At 36.1% G+C, this 18,776-nt stretch overlaps 1 pseudogene; it reads left to right on the top strand.

Annotated features, from left to right (window-relative positions):
• Positions 1-383: 383 nt before the first annotated feature.
• Positions 384-11,908, top strand: LOC101541979 (pre-mRNA-splicing factor SLU7-like; annotated as a pseudogene).
• Positions 11,909-18,776: the final 6,868 nt, after the last annotated feature.

Below are 18,776 nucleotides of genomic sequence, written 5' to 3'. Positions count from 1 at the left end.
TGTGGCTGGCCTGTGTTCAATCCCTAGCATCCCATTTGGTCCCCTGAGGCACTTCCAGAAGTAATTTCTGAGCTCAGAGCCAGGAGGAAGCCCTGAGCACTGCCAGATGTGAACCCCAAACCCCAAAATCGGACCCTCTAGCTTCGATAACAGATCTCATTGGTGACAGGAGGCTGGAGCCAAGGGTGTGCCTTGGTTGGAAGGATGGAAAGTCAGGACTGGAGCCACAGCATAGCAAGTAGAAGCTTGCCTTGCACGTGACTGCCCTGGGTTCAATCCCCGTCACCCCAGAGGGTCCCTTGAACACTGACAGGAGTGATCCCCGAGCATCACTGGGATGATCCAACCAAACCAAACCAGGTCAGAAAAGTCCCCCTGTCCAGATGGTGCTGCCCTCACCCAGCGCTGCCAGAAGTGTGACCACAGCCCACTGCCCTCAGGCCCAACTGCCAGTCCTCACGTGTGCTGCTCGCCAGGTGGTCCACAAGGCCTGGGCACTGTCCCTTGAGCCTGCAATGACTCGGGTGTACTCCAGCCCAGCACACGGCCACCTCTGCTCCATCCCTGAGGGTGAGTCTGTTGAATTGCAGCCTCACTGGTGTGATAGTACAGCGGGGAGGGTGTTTGCCTTGCACACAGCTGACTCAGGTTCAATTCCTGGCATCTCATATGGTCCCTCAAGCGCTGCCAGGAGTAATTCCTGAAGGCAGAGCCAGGAGTAACTCCTTAGCAATGTTGGGTATTACCCAAAAAGTCAATATATATATATATATATATATATAATCATATATTTTATATATGTTTTCATATATTATGTTATATATACACATATATATACATATGTGTATGTTATATTGCAGAAAGTGTCCAAACGTTCAAATGAGCTGCATTGTGGAAGCAAATAAATTAAAATTATTTCTTTCTGTATATATTTGCTGACATAAGTATATAGCTATATGTAGCACAGTGGGTAGGGCGTTGCCTTGCATGTGGCCAACTTGGGTTCAATTCCTTCATCCCTCTCGGAGAGTCCAGCAAGCTACTGAGAGTATCCCACCCGCACGGCAGAGATAGCAAGCTACCCATGGTGTATTCGATATACCAAGAACAGTAACAACAAGCCTCACATTGGAAACGTTACTGGTGCCCACTTGAGCAAATCTATGAACAACGGGAGGACAGTGCTACAGTGCTACATAGCTATATAGCTATACAGCTAAGGATTCCTTCTTGTATATAACTTAATGCCAGATTTACACCTAAATGTTTGGCTCCTAAACTCTGTTGTAAGTCAGCCTTTCTATGCATCAACTAATGTAGTAAGTAACTGAGTTCTGGTTAAGCAGCTGCTTCCTATTTGGGTTACAAACAACACTAGTGCTATTTCTTTATATGATATGTAGATGACTATCACAGTTAATGTTATCATGTAATACAGATGCATGTCTGTAATTGCTTCAAGGCCCACATTTTGGGTTAGAAAAATGGTATCTTTGATGCATTGCTTATAAAAAATAGCTAGAGGTTTTTATGCCTCTACCAAGATAGATGTATTGCTTTGACTATTTAATGATCACCATGTAGAAATTCTGAGTCAGCCCTCAATCCGTCAACAAGTAGCAGAATATAAATAGCTGTTTTAAGAGACCAGAAATGTCTATATAAAATACTTTTACACTTGAGGTTAATTTAGATCTCTTATTGCTTTAAAATAAAATACAAAACAATAGCAAAAACCACAATTATATCACAGATATCACAGATTATCTCAAAAAATTCAAAGAACATTGTATGGAAACTTTCCATTCTTATTTTCGTTCTGTACACCCATCTTGAGTCTCAGTAATAATCTCTTCATAAAAATTGCTCCATGTTTACTAGGTTCTAAAAAGCTTTAAAAAATATTCTATGTTGTTCAATACTAAAAATAAATATGGGCTTTGTTCTGTGTAAGTGTTTCTGTTACTGTTATTTTTGATAGTTAAATATTAAAATTTGCTGACGATGAAAATCAGGAAGATGTTGGTAATAGTCCTCATAGCTCACAGACTAAAAACATTCAGCTTTTATTTTACTTTTATTTATTTATTGTGGGCATCCTTAAACTGTATGAGATCACTTAGGAAAAGTCCCAATGTTATATGTTCTGGTACTGTTTAGAATGAACATTTCAGGGTGCCACTAGGGTCATACTGGTGATACTCAGGAGTATCACCCAATTCCAGGAACCGAATGTGGGACTACTGTATGACATTCATGTGCTCTAAGTGTTTGATATCACCCCAGACCCCAAATTTTCTTTTAACTGAACATATCACAGGTAAAAAAGTAGCCTTAGAATTCTGTTTTATAATAAGCTTAGTATTGCCTCATCTGCTTTCCATATAGTCACTATGTGTGTACTCTATTAAGAAACGATTCAAGAATTGCATGTTCATATATGAAGGAGGAACACACAAACTATCCATTGTGTGTTCTTCATTAGCATTCTTATTTTGAACTCAGCAAAGTTTAGCATAGAGAGATTCCAGAGAAGAGAGACAACATTTATTGACAGACAGACCCTTAATGACCTATTTATTCATTTTCTTCAGAAGACCATGAAAGTGTATCTGTTTTATGCTAATGAAATAGACTGCATTCTCCTCCTCTTCTGTCTTTTTATCCCTAATCACTTAATATATTCTTTTAGGATTATAGAAAAGGATTGTGACCACAATCAATGAGTCTAATTGACCTAGAAGTCTGTTCTGTCACCCCATTGGACAGAAAAATTAATTCCTAGGTCTACATAGTGCTGCCCTAGTGACACTTAACTATTTTGAAGTGGGAACGCTCAGGATGCCAGCAAGGAGACCAGCGTCCTATCAGAGAATGCAATTCTGTCCTATATAGCCAGGAAGTGACTGCACATTCTCCTTGATGTTGTCCTTAAAGAATGTATTTTTTTCTGGGGCTCAGGACCTATTCTAACACTTATCCAGTAAAGAAAGCACACCCATTGTGGAAGATAACAGTTGATTAGGAAATCTAATTAGGACACACAGACTAAATAGCCTTCCCGATAGCCTCTTGTAGATGCTGATAGCTCCACGAGCAAGCAGAGAGCCCAGCTAGGGGCATTGTCTCTCAGTAGAACAAAAGCAGCAGGATTGTTTCCCATAAGACTCACTCCATGAGATCCACTCTAAGCATAGTTAAGCATAATTTGAATTATCCACGTGTTATGCCAATCTTGAGTTTCATTCTTTGAGGCCTGTGCCACCAGAGCAGAGAAATTAATCCATAGTCCTGGCTACTGCCAAATCTTGGCCAAGGAAAAGGCTGCCTGAATAATTCAGGCACCTATAAACCCTTCCTGACATGAATTGAGCTGGAAGCTAAGAGACAGTTTTTTCCCCAACGTTTGCCAGTGAGCAGCAGATCTCCTACCTCAGAGCTCAGGCCTGGCCTCTTCCTCAAGTAGACCCAGGAGCAAGAATGTGAATCCCATGAGGCCAGCAGATTATCCAGCAACAACCTCAATGAGTCGGTAGCCAAAAGTCTACAGTGAAACATACTGAAATTATCATTAGAAATCATGGGCAGATAGAATTTTGGCAGCTCAGCAAGGGAAAAGAAATGCATCCTATACCAGGAACTTTGATGAAACAATCTCAACATAAATTGTCAGGAAAATATTAACAAAACACATTTTTCATACCAGGAGGAACAAAAGTACAATATTTGATGATGACAAATGGGAGTGGGGGAACCCTTTTAAAAATCATTAATGTTTGATAAATTTGTTAGGTGTGCATGTTGAATAACATAGTCTATGCCCACAGTAACTAGAAAAAAAATAAAGGCTAGTCTATGTTGGCATTTTACTCTTGTGCTCCATTACCTAATCAATAAAGTTGAATTTGTATTAATATCTATCTCAAAGAACTGAAATATACAAACACAAAAGTTAAATCATCTTATATACATTTACATAATGAGATAATATATAATATAGTAATACTGGCACAAAATTATTTCTGAGTTATCATTTTTATATAAACAGATACTTCTCAAACTGATAATACTCGATTTTTTTAGTCACAGGTATTAAGATTGAGCCTCATTTTTTTAGGAGTGCTAAATATCAATTACCTCACAGATACTTATTGATGCATGTAATTCACTATATCTATATATGTCTTCCTATCTATAGAATTTATTTTTGACATATTTATATTGTATCAAATTCTTTACAAGATAAATTTTTGAAACAATGAAATTTGTTTCTTTTAAATTTTATCTCAGATAAAAACCACTAGGTACTCTTTTTTACTACTATCTACAGTATATTTTTCCAAATTTTATTTCCAACAAAGAAAACTCAGGATGGAACTATCTATAGAGAATGATTAATAAAATATATGAATCTAAAATCATGCTACCTAGAAATTCAGACAAATAAATAAATAAAGAAGTTCTCTTGTGAGTTTGTAATACTAATCAATAGTGAACTGATAAAATGGAAATGTTTTGAAATCTTTCCATTTACAAAATGAGCCACACATATTTATCATTCCTTATATTATCATATAAAAGTTATGAGTGGATAACAATGATTTTTTAATTAATTTAGAAAAATTGTTGTCAGGAACAGTATTTTAAATCTCTGTGCCTCAAAAAAATTGCAATCTTGAAGTATTATTTATTTCATGAACATGATATAGGACAATTATACTGCCAATAAAATTCTCCCTCTCTCTTATAACCTTCTTTCAAGTGAACTTTTCAAAGTTGTTTTTTCTTTCTTTGTTTCTTAATGATACTGCTAATGAGAGTTTAGTCTTAATAGTTGTGTAAACTCCGTTGAATGCGTATAATGTCCACTCTGTTTATTCAGATGAATCCTGTTCAATTTATTCTAAAAATGTAAAGACATTCAATTATTGATGATGTCCTTATAAGCAAATCAGTTCAATTTTTGTGATGGAATTTACTTGTCATTAACCTGTTACTAAACGCGTACTTGATTAAATTGCTAACTGGATCTGTTTAATGGAGACAAAAGTCAGGAGAGAATTTTCATCCATTTGTGTACAAACTTAACTATAAAAAAAATCTTGTAAAAATTTTGTATCTTGTCCATATTTTCCACAGAAGAATCAATAAAACATAATCAGTAAATTAAGTACATTGGTTTATTAATCAAAGTTACTATTTGATGAAGAGCTGCCATTAGAAATAGCTTATGAGAATTTCCCAACATTTGTCATAAACATAATTATTCTTCCTTGAAATTGAATTTTTGAAACTATTTGAAAGATAAGTTTTAAGAAAAGCAATATGTTGCCATGGATATTAAAGATGGATAGTAGAATAGTTGATATAAGCCATTGTCTAGAGCCTGAAGTCATCCTCATGAGTTCACAAAATTGAACTTGTTAGAGCTGAGGATTGATATACTCAGCAAAAAATGACTTAGAACTAAACTGGTTGAATTATAGATAAAGTAGAAGGTCAATTTAAAGGAATGGCTAAAATTCTCAAAGGTTTTTGTGTCATTTGGCAGAAATATTCACTGAAAAACTTTCTTACACACTACTTACTTACTGCATGTCATGCACTAGACATATTATAGTTTTTTAAAATTATACAATTTTCTACTTTCAATATATTTTAAATTAACTGGGACACTGGATATTACTGTATTTCAGAAAAACATATAACAAGATATTGAAAACAGTAAGCTTTATATCTGAACTTTTAATAGCAATGTGTTACAAAAATCTATAGCTTGAGTCTCCAACATTGTTTTGATTTTTAAACCAGTTAAATTGTTAAGTACTAAGTTTGCTCAGTACCATTAGAATGTCAACTGCCAACATGTTCCTTTTAAAAAAACAAACAAAACAAAAAACCCACTTTCAAAGTTCTCACCAGTATCATATGAAAAGTTTGCAGTTAAACAGTATTTCTTGAGAATCACATACGAAATCCTACTCAAATTTATTCAATTTCTATTTCAGAACAGCTGGACTGTTTTCTGGGTGCTTCTTAAATAGTTCCTCTTAGCTCCAAACATGGTTATCAATTCTCTTTTATTATTTTTGTTATGCTGTTTCTTGTATACGTACCAATGTTTTCTATTGATCCAGATCTCAAATAGTCTAATTGAGATTCTGCCAAGATATTTTTGTGTTTTAATGTTTTCTCATGTGTGCGATGAATAGAATATCCAGAATATTGTGCTGATTTTGTATTTATCATTTTCCTATGTCCTTGTTCACAAAACTACTCATGTTATTGATCTGTTGTTGTCAATAGTAATATGTGCTATAAATTTATACTTAATGCTTACTATACTTGAATAAAATGATCTTAACAACTAAAAGTATTAACATTGTTAATAAGCATTTAAAAATATTCATCATATTAACTCAACACATTTTGCTATCATGTTTGTGAGTGCCTGTTTGTTGTAGACTTTTAACTATGACCGAAATATATGGGGAACAAATCAAAGAACACTAAATTATTCTTGCCTACTAATAATTAGTGAACTCCATTATCAGAATCAAGAGATGAAATATTCTAACATGCATATGTATAAAAGGGAATCCTTGAAAAATTTGGTGCAACTGAATATAAGCTATTATGACCAGTAGGGAACATAGCATAGTGGTAACCACACTTTTGGTGCCTATCCCAAAGAAAAAAACACTCAAAGATTATTGTGACCATGTGTTCATCATAGAATAATTTGAAATAGTCAAATTTTGGGAATAATATAAGTGTACTCTAGCAGATGTGTTGAAGATGTTTCATATATACTTTATGGACAAGCACATACTTATATTTATTTACTCTTAATATTTATCAAATACTATTAAACCATAAAATGAAAAAAATCCTACCACTTTCAACAATGTGGATAAAAATGAAAAACATTATATAAAGGAAAATACACTAGGAAGAGTAAGGCAAATATTATATGGTGATAATTGCATAGGGTAAATAAAAAATAGTTTTGAATTAATAGACACAGAAAGTTGAATGTTAGTTTTCTGCTTCAAGGAGCTGTATAAATAGAGATGGTAATGAGGTCTGAGGATATAATATATAATGGTAACTACAGGTGATTTTAAATTATTTTATAAACAAATGAGTATGCTAAGTGAAATGTATATCATGACTTGATTGGAAAATTCTGGAAATCCTTTAATACTGTATTCTTTAATTATATTTACATTTTATCAAATATACCTTAATAAAGCTAAAAATATATCAGATATTCTAAAGAAGTTACGATGATCATAAACTCTATTTTTCCTGATACTGTGATGTATCTTTACAGGGTGAAGAATTATTGCAAAATCAGTCTATGACAGAAAAAGAATTGTAATAAAGTTGAATTTCTGCTTTATTTGTGAAACTTGATTGCAACATAACCTCAATGGGTATTAATTTAATCCTTTACCATTGTAAAAATAACTAAAAGATATCATAGTATCAAGTTTAAGGAAAATATAGTTCATATTTTATAGTCAAAGGAAAAAATATAATATAAATATTTATCTATAGATTTACTAATCATATAATGTTAATTATATAAGAAATAAAATCAATAATATTATATCATGATATTTAGTTTTTAAAAGTCAGATATATGTTCAAGGTTATACCAAACTATATTTAATTAAATACTTTAAATAAAACATGGACAAATACATACATATGATATTCCAAGTCATGGTGAATAAATTTATTTTCATTATGCTAGGAACTTGTCAGGTAGAAAGATTTTATTTGACCAAATGAATATTCAGAAACTACTTTTCTCTAAATCTGAATAGAAAATATTTAACTGTCTACTGTCAACATTTTAAGTGGAATCATTGCAATATTCCTGAAGTATTGAAATACCAAGAACAGAAGACAGGTACTTACCATTTTTGTCCCTAAAACATTGCATTGTGTGTTATTAGCCCTTAACAGTATTTATTTGATTCATTGCATTCAGAAAAAGGACATAGAGACACATGCACACACACACAGACATTAGAACGCATGCACACAACAGAGATGCTGTGTCACTGACTGCTCTCAGCAAGTGTGCACATGACACACCATGTGTGTTTACTAATAGAAAAGATGGGGAAATAGCTCTCACACAGGATAAGGCAATTACTTTCAAGGTTTTATATTTCAGCTTTCTTTCTTAGACTTGAAATGACCCGAAAGGGATTCTGCTAAGGCTATATTGGTGGAAAGGGATTTATGGTATCCAGAGAGCAATCAATGAGCATCATCTGAACCTCCTGGAAAAAGCTGTGAGTCCACCTGTGGCTTTAGTTTCTTTGTCTCTCCTCATTCAGATCCCCTTTAGTTGCTGTTGTTGCAGAAATACTCATTTCCCCTTTCCATTTTGGAAGTGACTGTTTTACCAAAGCACTTCAAAGAGTTTGTAGATTACAAATGAGAAATCATTTGTAGAAAACGTAAATTTTCTACTAAAATTACACAATTTAACATGAGAGAAGGAAATTCGAGGAAAGAAAAATGTTGCTCAATATGTTAAATTGTAAAACTTCTACTATTTAATTTCAATTCTATTTTAATAGAATTAAAATAGAAGCATACTGGCATATGCTTCCAGAAAAGGAACACCTAATGATGGCAGCTAGAGGTTGCCCAAGGTTGGAGAGAATTCATTCTGCATGGAGATTTTTTGTGAAAAATTCCAGCCTTTATTAGAGAAAATTACTGACAATCCTTTGTAAATCTCACATTGATTCCATTAAAGATACATGAACTTCTGCACTGAAGGAATTGGGGGAAAATGATTGAACATAAAATATTAGAGGATATAATCTTGCCTTGCATATGAATCCTAGAATGTGAACTGTATTGCACAAAACCATACAATAGTGATTCATGAAGAATATGCTCATAAGTCTAGACCTAAATCTAAGTCTGGAATCAATAACTTATGGAAGCCCTGTTTCTTTGATTATACTTTGATTATCTTTGGAACAATCTGCTGAAGAAATTAAATTCCACAATGATGTCTCAGGATTATATGACTATAAATGTATTTATGAAATATCATTCAATGTCAGAAATCATATTTAAAAGTATTATAGGCTTAATTTTCTTTTAGAATTTTGGTGAAATAATTTGGAAACGTTGAAATAGCTCAAACATATTGTTTTTGTAAAAAGACTACCTTTTAAGTACCTATCAAAAACAAGAGAATAGATGATATATTTTTTTCAAGTTCATATATTCCCCTGTTTGAGAAGTTTCAGACTGTGTATAAATAGGACAAGTGTTCAATGAACAAAAAAATTAATAGAGAATAAGTCATTGTTATTATTCTAGACCATGTTTTTTGAACTCTCACTCTGGAACCAAACAATATTTAAGAACCAGAACAGGCAGGTAGGTGAGACCTTTTCATTGCTTATGTTCGAGTTTTCTTACTTGGAGAAAGCAGTGTTTCTTCTTGCTCCTTCACTCATAGGTGCTTTTTTTCTGCTTTCCCATCTCTAAGTCAGTGGGCATCGGCTTAGACCTCTGGGCTTTGCGTTAAAGAACCCACATTAATTACTGCTCATCAGCATTCATCATGGTGACAGCTCCTGTTAGCAGTGCTGTTTATTTTGTTCTCACCTTTTCTGCTTGGCTGTCAAATGGAAGAATTTTATGGTTCTTGAGGGAACAATCCTTCTCTATGACCAGCTGCTTTGAGGGGGAAAAAAGTCTTCTCTTCAGAGTTGTACTGGCTTCAGTAATTCCTTGTAAACGAAATGGCACAAAAGCAGCAATTAATAGTCTCCTTTAATTGAGTTCATTTATAACAGAGCACAGTTAAATCAACCAAAAAGTCACTCAGTAGAAGCTCAAACTCAGATACTATTTCAGGTATTTTGCAAAGATGATATCAAAACTTATATCATATATACATGCTTATTGACTTAAAATTTGATCTCTAATATAGCTTCAGTGCCATGGTACATCAATCCATCAAAAAGACCTACTTTAAAGCACCAGAGACCACAGCCAGAGAATCAGAGGCAGTATAGCTCATCTGGAGAATGGTACAAGAGGGGTGTAAAAGAGAATTCCATAATGACCAAATACCGCAAGTGAGTGTGTGAAAACTGTGGGGCCATGACACACCAAAAAAAAAAAAAAAAGACTGCTGTGAGAGACCAAGACGAGTTGGAGCAAAATGTGCAGGGACTAATCTAGCTCCAGATGAACATATTCAGCCTCAGCTGATGTTTGATTATGATGGAAAGTACGACTGATGGAATGGCCACAATCCAGAGGAACACAGGAAAATTGTAGAAGAATAAGCCAAAGTGGATCTAGCAAAGCCAATACTCAAAGTCCAATACTTCAAGAAGAATTAGCCTCAGGGAAATTAGTGGAACAGGCTAATTCTCCAAAACACCAGTGGGGAGAAGAGGAACCAAATTATCAGGCAGAAAAGGATCAAGGAGGATAAAGATAGATATGCAGATGACATTGACATGCTGGGGCAGAACCAAGAGACAGATCATTGTCCTGGAAGTTTAGGATTTGAGAAGATATTGCAAAATATTTGTGGAACTTATATGATCCCAAAATCAGAGTAATGAGAGAGAATCCCTATTTCAATGCAGAAAAGAATCCGGACAAAGTGAGCAATGCAGGCAATAACTTCATTAGATATAAGGGTGATACCCTTTCAATGTCTCAAACACACTTCTTAGCTTGGGAAGCCTCTGACAAAGGATCAGAAAATATCTCTTCATTCTCAGCAATGGAAAATAAATTATCAAATGTTTCCTTTCCAGCAGGTCTAACTTTGGTGGGGGAAACTCCAAACAATAATAGTGAGTTTTGTGTTGAAATATTGAACGTAATCAAAGTAAAGAGAAAGTAAAGTGAAATTTATCAGCTACATAGGCGGGGTGGGGGGCTGGGGAGTGGGGGTTGGAGGGAGGTTAACTGTGGTTCTTGGTGGTGGAATATGTGCACTGGTGAAGGGATGGGTGTTTGAGCATTGTGTAACTGAGACTTAAGCCTGAAGGCTTTGTAACTTTCCACATGGTGATTCAATAAAAGAAAATAAATTAAAACAAACAAAAAGAAATGCATCTACAAGCTGATCCTATGAAACTCATATAAGTCCTTCAAAGTCAAAATAGAAGACTTCAAAGAGCAGCAGAAAGCAAGCATCTGAGAGAAGTAAGGTGGCAAGGAACACCTGAATGCCCCTCCAGCATAACTGCTCTTAGCTCAAACTGAAGACTATGTAGCTCAAATTAAAGACATGGGACCAACATCAAAGGGCAGGAATGGGCTGTCACCTGCTCCAAGTATGGGGAGGATGTGAAGATCCACAAGCACACTCCTCTTTGGGGATCTTACTGGAAAGATGGCAGATTGGGATACAAAGGTTGTAACTCATTTTTCAAGTATTCCTACTGTACTGGAGAGGCTGGGAAGGAGGTTGCTAATTCCGAGGAATATACTCTAATGATACAACTGAAGAAGAATCAGTGAAAAAGCCTCAAACCCTTATGGAGATACATCAGGAAAAACTAAAAGAAGAAAAAATGAAGAAAAGTAAGACGCATTGGAAGAGTAGCTCAGACAGTGATGAAAGAAATAATATGAAAAAAATAATATGAAAAATTATATGAAAATAATATGAAAAATAATATGAAGAAAATAATATGAAAAACTGAAGAAGGCTCTGAATGCCACGAAGGTCTACCTTCTTCATGTCAAGGAGATCATGCAAATCAATGAGAGGAAGTGGCCATACAATAGTATCTATCAAACCCAGGAGCCCACAGAGGAAGAAACGGAGGTCTACCGAATTAAATGCCAGAGGCCAGACAACCCTATGGCCTCCTTCTGAGGACAGTAGAGACTAGTCACAGACATCACCCCAGAAGCACAGTGAACTCACTCTTCTCAGCTTCTTGCCAAAGATGAGAAATGGAAAAAATCATGTGTGTTCTTCATGCTTCAATGTAAAACTTCCAGTGGTTGCATAGTAAATTCATTCCTCTCCACAGTGATGATGGACTGGAGCAATAGCACAGTGGGTAGGGCGTTTGCCTTGCACGTGACCAACCCGGGTTTGATTACTCCGTCCCTCTGGAGAGCCAGCCGAGCTATTGAGGTATCCTACCCGTGCAGCAGAGCCTGGCAAGCCACCTGTGGTATATTTGATATGCAAAAACAGTAACAACAAGTCTCACAATGGAGATGTTACTGGTGTCCACTTGAGCAAATTGATGAACAATGGGAGGATAGTGCTACAGTGCCACTTTATAATAATTACTTACATTGCTTTTGGTTTGCATATTAATAACCTTATTCCTTGTTTGTTTTTTAGTTTTTGGAGTAGTTTTTAATTGCTGCAATCTTTAATTGTATCTTATGATATGTATTTAATAAAGATTAACTGTCTCCTTTGCCTGTCTTTTTAATTAAGCAACTTAATGCTGTTTACTAAAAGGATTTATTGATTTTTAAAGTGAAAACTGACTTTCAAATATCATATACACTTGACAAACATACTGGATTGCAACCAGACAAATAGAACAGGAGTAAGGCATATGCCTTGTCCAGAGCCAACTCTGGTTTAATCCCTGGCACCATATAAGGTCTTTGAGTAACTTGACAAATGTCCCCTAAGCTCTGATCATCAGATCACTACTAGGTGTGGCTCTGAGACAAATATATATATATATATATATATATATGTACACATATATGTATGCTTATATAAATATCATGTTAGATATACATATACATGTACATATATTCATATGCATGTATGTATATGTAACATGACTAGAAATGTTCCATAAAAAACTTAAAACAAAGGACAAGAGAAAACTAAAACAGTTACATGAGTATTAAATAATTGCAGAACAGTGAGAAAATGCTGGACACAATAGAGAGGACAAAAACATCTTTATGAAGTAGGTCAAGTAATGGGGACATCTTTGACAAAGAACATTTAGGAATAGCAGAGATAGCTGAGACTGAGGACTTTGGCAATCTCTCAGGTAGAAAGAAGGGCTGTGAGGATTTTAATTGCAGTAAGTGAAACTCAAATATAAATTTACTCTCTTAATGTTTTATTCCTGCTCTCAGTTCTTATTGCCACCTGCAAAATCTCAAAATCTGAAATTGCATCAAGGTGTTATGCTGCTGCCTGTAGTGTAATATAAAAATAAATTCAGGAAATAATTTTAACCTCTTAACCTCAATTTGTTCTAAATTTATTTTATTTTATTTATTTTTTAATAACATTAATGAATACTACATAACAAAAAATATTTAGGAACAGTGGTCAGAGAGAGAGAGAGTGTTGGGGTTATGGAGCTTGTCCATATACCTCTGACCAAGTCCAATCCCTGGCACCATGTATGGTCCACTGAGCATCGACAAGAATGTCCCCTAAGTACAGAGCCAGCCAGGAGTAATCACTGAGAACCACCAGTGTGTCCCAAATACCCTATAGAAATTTAGGAACAGTGGAAAATGAAAAACAACAAAATTAATGGATTTGTGTTGTTTTTGGTCAAGCCACAATTTCTAAAACACATATGGTTGAGACATTCATTAAGATGAAAGCTAAAACAAACTTCAGCAAATGAAACATCAACAAAAAATTTTCAGTAAATAACTGGAAAATGTAATAGCATCAATATAGCCTTAAATGTCTTCGGTAGAAATTTTAATCTTTGTATTTTCAGTTACTAGAATTAACTTGGTGATTTAATTGTAGATAATATACAAATCGATAAAAGAGTGTCACATTAGAAGACAGGTCAAATAAAATATCTAAAATGAGACACATGAGAAAAAAATAACTGCAAATATAGATGAAAATGTCATAAACTTGGTACCTGATACCAGGATTTAACTGCATTTTATTGGGGTCCTAAAAGTAGGAGATAAAAATGTAGCCAAGGACTTCCTTAGCTATTCTTGAGAGTTTATTGTTCCATATGAGTTTCAGAAGTGTTTTGTCTATTAATTTTAAAAATGTCATGGGTATACTTATAGGGACTACATGGAATCTCTACAATGCTTTGGTGTATATTATCATTTTGACGATGTTAATCATTCTGATCCAGGAGCAGAGTATGCATCTCCATTTCCTCATGTAAAGTAGTGTTTTATAGTTTTCTATGGACAGGTCCTTCACCTCTTTAATTAACCTGATGCCGAGGCTCTTCATTTTCTGAGACACAATTGTCAATGGGATATTTTTTTAATATTTATTTCTTCTTTCATTATTTTTATATAGGAAAGCCATGAATTTTGGGGTATTGATTTCGTAACCTGCCATTTTACTATACAAACTAATTTTTTGCAGTCTTGAGGATTTTCTAAGTATAGTATTATGTCGGGGCTGGAGTGATAGCACAGCGGTTGGGCTTTCGCCTTTCACGTGGCAGACCTGAGTTCGATTCCTCCACCCCTCTCAGAGAGCCTGGCAAGCTACCAAGAGTATCGAGCCCATGCGGCAGAGCCTGGCAAGCTACCTGTGCTTATTGGATATGCCAAAAACAGTAACAATAAGTCTCTCAATGAGAGATATTATTGGTGCCCGCTTGAACAAATCAATGAGCAACAGGATGACAGTGACAATATTATGTCATCTGCAAAAAGTGATAGCTTGACTTCTTTTTTCTATCTAGATGACTTTCCATATGACCCAGCAATACCACTTCTGGGAATATAGCTACAGGGTGCAAAACCACAGAAGAAATGATATCTGTACTTGTTTGCTAGTTGTAGCACGGTTTACAATACCAGAATATGGAAACAACCCAAGTGCCCAAGAACAGATGACTGCTTAAAGAAACTATGGTACATCTATGGTACAGAGTGGAATACAATACATCTGTTAGAATAAATGAAATTATAAAATTCACTTATGACTTGGACATGGATGGACATGGAGAGTGTCATGCTGAGTGAAGTAAATCAGAAGGTGTAGGATATCACTGGTTTGTACTTTCTGCCGTGCCACAGAAAGTTTAGATTTATTGGGTTATTCCCATCACAGTGCTCCCATTCCTCTATGTTTATTTGTAACCTCTTTATCTCTTTTATTTCCTAATCAGACTCTGTTAACTTGTAAATGCTGCTTTTCTCTTCTCCTTTAAGTTCTTTGCATAATTAATTCAGAGCAAAGTCCCTTTTGTATAGACACAGGAAGACAGTTAATGCTATACTTTTGTAACGGGGGAATTAATTGACTCCAAATGATATTCACTCCTGTGCATCTGTTCTCTCAATGTAAGCCTCAGTTGCCCTTACTTCCTAGCATTCCAAAAGCAGGGTCCCAAAGAGGGATTGGATGGACCCAGGGCAGTTGTGGGCTACCCTGGCATCCAAATGAGCCAGGTCAAAGCACCATAATACTTAGCTATAAATTAAGAGCATGGTCATGGACAAATTCTGTCATGATCCAAGAAGTAACAACTAGAGCCCTGTTAAGGTTAGGAAAGATTAATCTGGCCTAAGCATTGTAGCCTGGGATTTATAGTGAGATGTCCTCAGGAGAGCCACCCTACAAGCTCAATATATCCCTTACTGTGTCCATACAAAATAACTAATGATAACAAGTAGAATTAAGATGCTAATTAAGATATGAATTTAATGATTGTTGAACTAAGGAAAGGAGAAACACACCCTAGGCGGTATTTCACACTTTAGTGGAGGGCTTACATATGTTGATTGTGCTACAGGACCAGGGTCTGGTTGCTACCCCCAATGCCGGGAGTTAAGGAGAGGCTAGAGAGAGAAGGAGTGTTGGATATCATTGGTTCGTCCTTTCTCCCCTTGCCACTAGGAGCTTAGGTATATCGGCCACGCCCATCAAAGTTATGTTTATACAGACAAAAGAGTAGAAATAAGCCTGGTATGGCAATTTAAAGATAATCAGTGTATGGATGCAATAGATTTTTTCTTACTGCATCATTTTAATTTGGATTTTTAACCTGATGTATTTTAACAGAAATTTAACTCTTTCTGTTTTAGCTTGTATGCCCTTTTGATTTCCTGTAGATTAGAATTATGCTTTATTTTGTATAACACTCATGTTGTAAAATTTGACTGAATTTTTATGGGGTAATGTTAAGAATCATTTGTTAGCATATAATATATATATATGAACAGTTAGAATAATGGATTTGTAAATTCATAGTACCTGTAATAACTATCCTTCTGGTATTGGGTTTTCAGTTATATGGCAAAGTATTTTTGATGAGTTAAATCTATGATTTTATATGTATGAGTGAGATATTGTCTTTCTCCTCTCTTCCTGTCTTTTGAATAGTTTAGTTTATAGCCATTTCTTTTTGTATGGACAAAGGAAGACATTTAATATTATGCCTTTGCAATTGGGATTTAATTGGCTTTGAATATTATTAATTCCTGGGCATCTGCTTTCTTGACTGTAGCCTTGGTTGCCCTCAGTTCCTAGCCCTTTAAAAGGCAGGGTCCCAACGTGGGACGAAGAAGGACCCAGGGCAAGCGGTAAGTTGTGTGCTACCCTGGCATCGAGATGGGCCTGGCCAAAGCGCCTAATGCTTAACTATATGTTAAGAGCTTGGTCATGGGGTGTCATGTCATGATCCAAAAGCAACGACGAGACAGGGCCCTGCTAGGGCTAGGAAAGACTAATCTGGCCTGAGCGCTGTAGTCTGAGATCGAGGTGACTCCCGGAGAGCAATTCTAAAAGTTTAATGCATCTCTTGCTATGCCCATACAAAATGATTAATATTGTGAATGCTTATATGTTTTCAGACAAGGAGAGGAGAAACACAACCATTGGGATTTCATCCTTGGATGGGTCCTGCTGAAGGAGTATCTGTTCTAGAGAATAGGTGTTCTGCTAGTGTTATTGAACTTTTTGTGCCTAGTATTTTATTTTATGGTTAAAATCTGTTCTAAACAAAAAGGGGGGAGATGTTGGAATATTTCCCCTTTTCCAGCAGCCTTCTGGAGTTTTGTCACAGAAACCTAGCTGATCTTTGACCCCGCAGATCTAAGGTGCTAGCCAGGTTTGATTTGACATTGTAGATTCCAGGCTGCAGCCCAGCCTGGTCTTTGGGATGTAAATCCGAGTGCTTTCAGCCCAAAGAAGGCTTCCCTTTTGTTTTTGTATCTTCTTTCCGGGGGCCTAGATTAGCAGGCCTGCAGATACAAGAGAATTATGTTGCCTCAATGTTCTTCCTGTAAGATCTTTTGGTGCTTTTGGTGACGTCAATGTATTGCGCCCTTTGGAAGGGCCATGATCAATAAAAGGGGTGGAAAAGTGGATAGAGGTGGAAAGTGTATAGGGGCGGAAAGGATAGAGAGGATGGAGAGTGTATAGAGGGAAGACTGGAATAAACTGCAAGTGAGACCAATCATCATGGCTCTGTTCCTTCCTTCGCCTGCCACATCTTCGCCATCAACCTCCCCGGGGTGGGGGAAGTGGCTGGAGGCTACCGAACTCGGGTGGCGGGAGAGACAGCTGCTGCCCTAGGCCCTGTACCTGGCTCGGTGCGGTGAGGCGTCCCTTCCCTCGCCCGCGCCATTTCTTTTTATTTTTACACAAAGGAGATGGCAAGTAGGAGCACGGAGAGACTTGTGAGGGAGACAGGAGGAGATGGGAGTGAGGGGCCTACTGTGACTGGAACAGGCACGTGAGGAGAATGGAATAAACGGCAACTGATCACCAACCAGCCCGGCTCTTGTTTCCTCCATCAGGCAATGGCATTTGTCTTCCCAGGTGGGGAAACTGAGAAAGACCACTGAACACAGGTGGTGAGAGAGAGCTGCAGGCTTCTTAGTCATTTTATGATTACATAAGAAGGAAAGGGACAGAATTAGGATGACTGCACTTATTTGAGACATATATATATATATATATGTATTAAAAAAAAACATAGTATGAGACTAACAGTCAAGGACAATAGAAGCAAGTGCTGAGAAAACTGGTCCAGGAATTTGAAGCCTCCCTCAGGGCTGGGAAAGAGGGCAGTTGGGATAGAGATGGTTGGGAAGGATCACTCTGTATGGGAGATGTGTGCTGAATGTGGATTAAGGACCAAACATTATGGCTTCTCAGTATCTGTATTGCAAACCACAATGCCCAAAGGAGGCAGAGAGAGAGACAGAGACAGAGACAGCAACGGCTTCTTTTCAATTTTCAATTTAAATTTTGATAATTTTGAAATATTTTCTTATACTTTCAACTTACTTTCTTTTCCAAGAATATACATTTGGGCAAGAATGAGAGTATAGAGGATGAGAAGATTTCCTTATAGGAAACCAACCTGCTCAATCCCCAGCATCTTATAAGTTTCTATGAACTAACAATGAGAGATCAAGGAGTGAAGAGCCATGGGTACATCTGAGCATAGCCGAGTGTAACACAACCTACTTCTCAAACGAAATTTCTTCATTTCAAATTTCTTATGTGAAAATTCCACACATCTTTCCTTTAAAGATTCGAGTTCTTAGTTTTCACTCCTTTCAACATTTTGTTCCATTTTATGTGCGACTTTACTTCTTTAGAAAATGTTCAAAGGTTTCTCTGTGAATTTAATAGTACTTCAGAGACAAGTCCTCTTTATATTAATAATATGCCTTTGCATTGCTTTTATTACCCTGTAGCATGAAGGATCATTGATCCATAACCGTCTCTCCTTAAGGTTGTTTATAGTTATATTTTTTCCTATTTTTCTATTTGCTACTTCCATTTCATCTAAATC

This window comes from Sorex araneus, chromosome 7 (genome assembly GCF_027595985.1).
Source record: "Sorex araneus isolate mSorAra2 chromosome 7, mSorAra2.pri, whole genome shotgun sequence".
Taxonomy (NCBI): domain Eukaryota; kingdom Metazoa; phylum Chordata; class Mammalia; order Eulipotyphla; family Soricidae; genus Sorex; species Sorex araneus.
The sequence above is the reverse complement of the archived record's forward strand: the minus strand, read 5'-3'. Positions and strand labels throughout refer to the sequence as shown.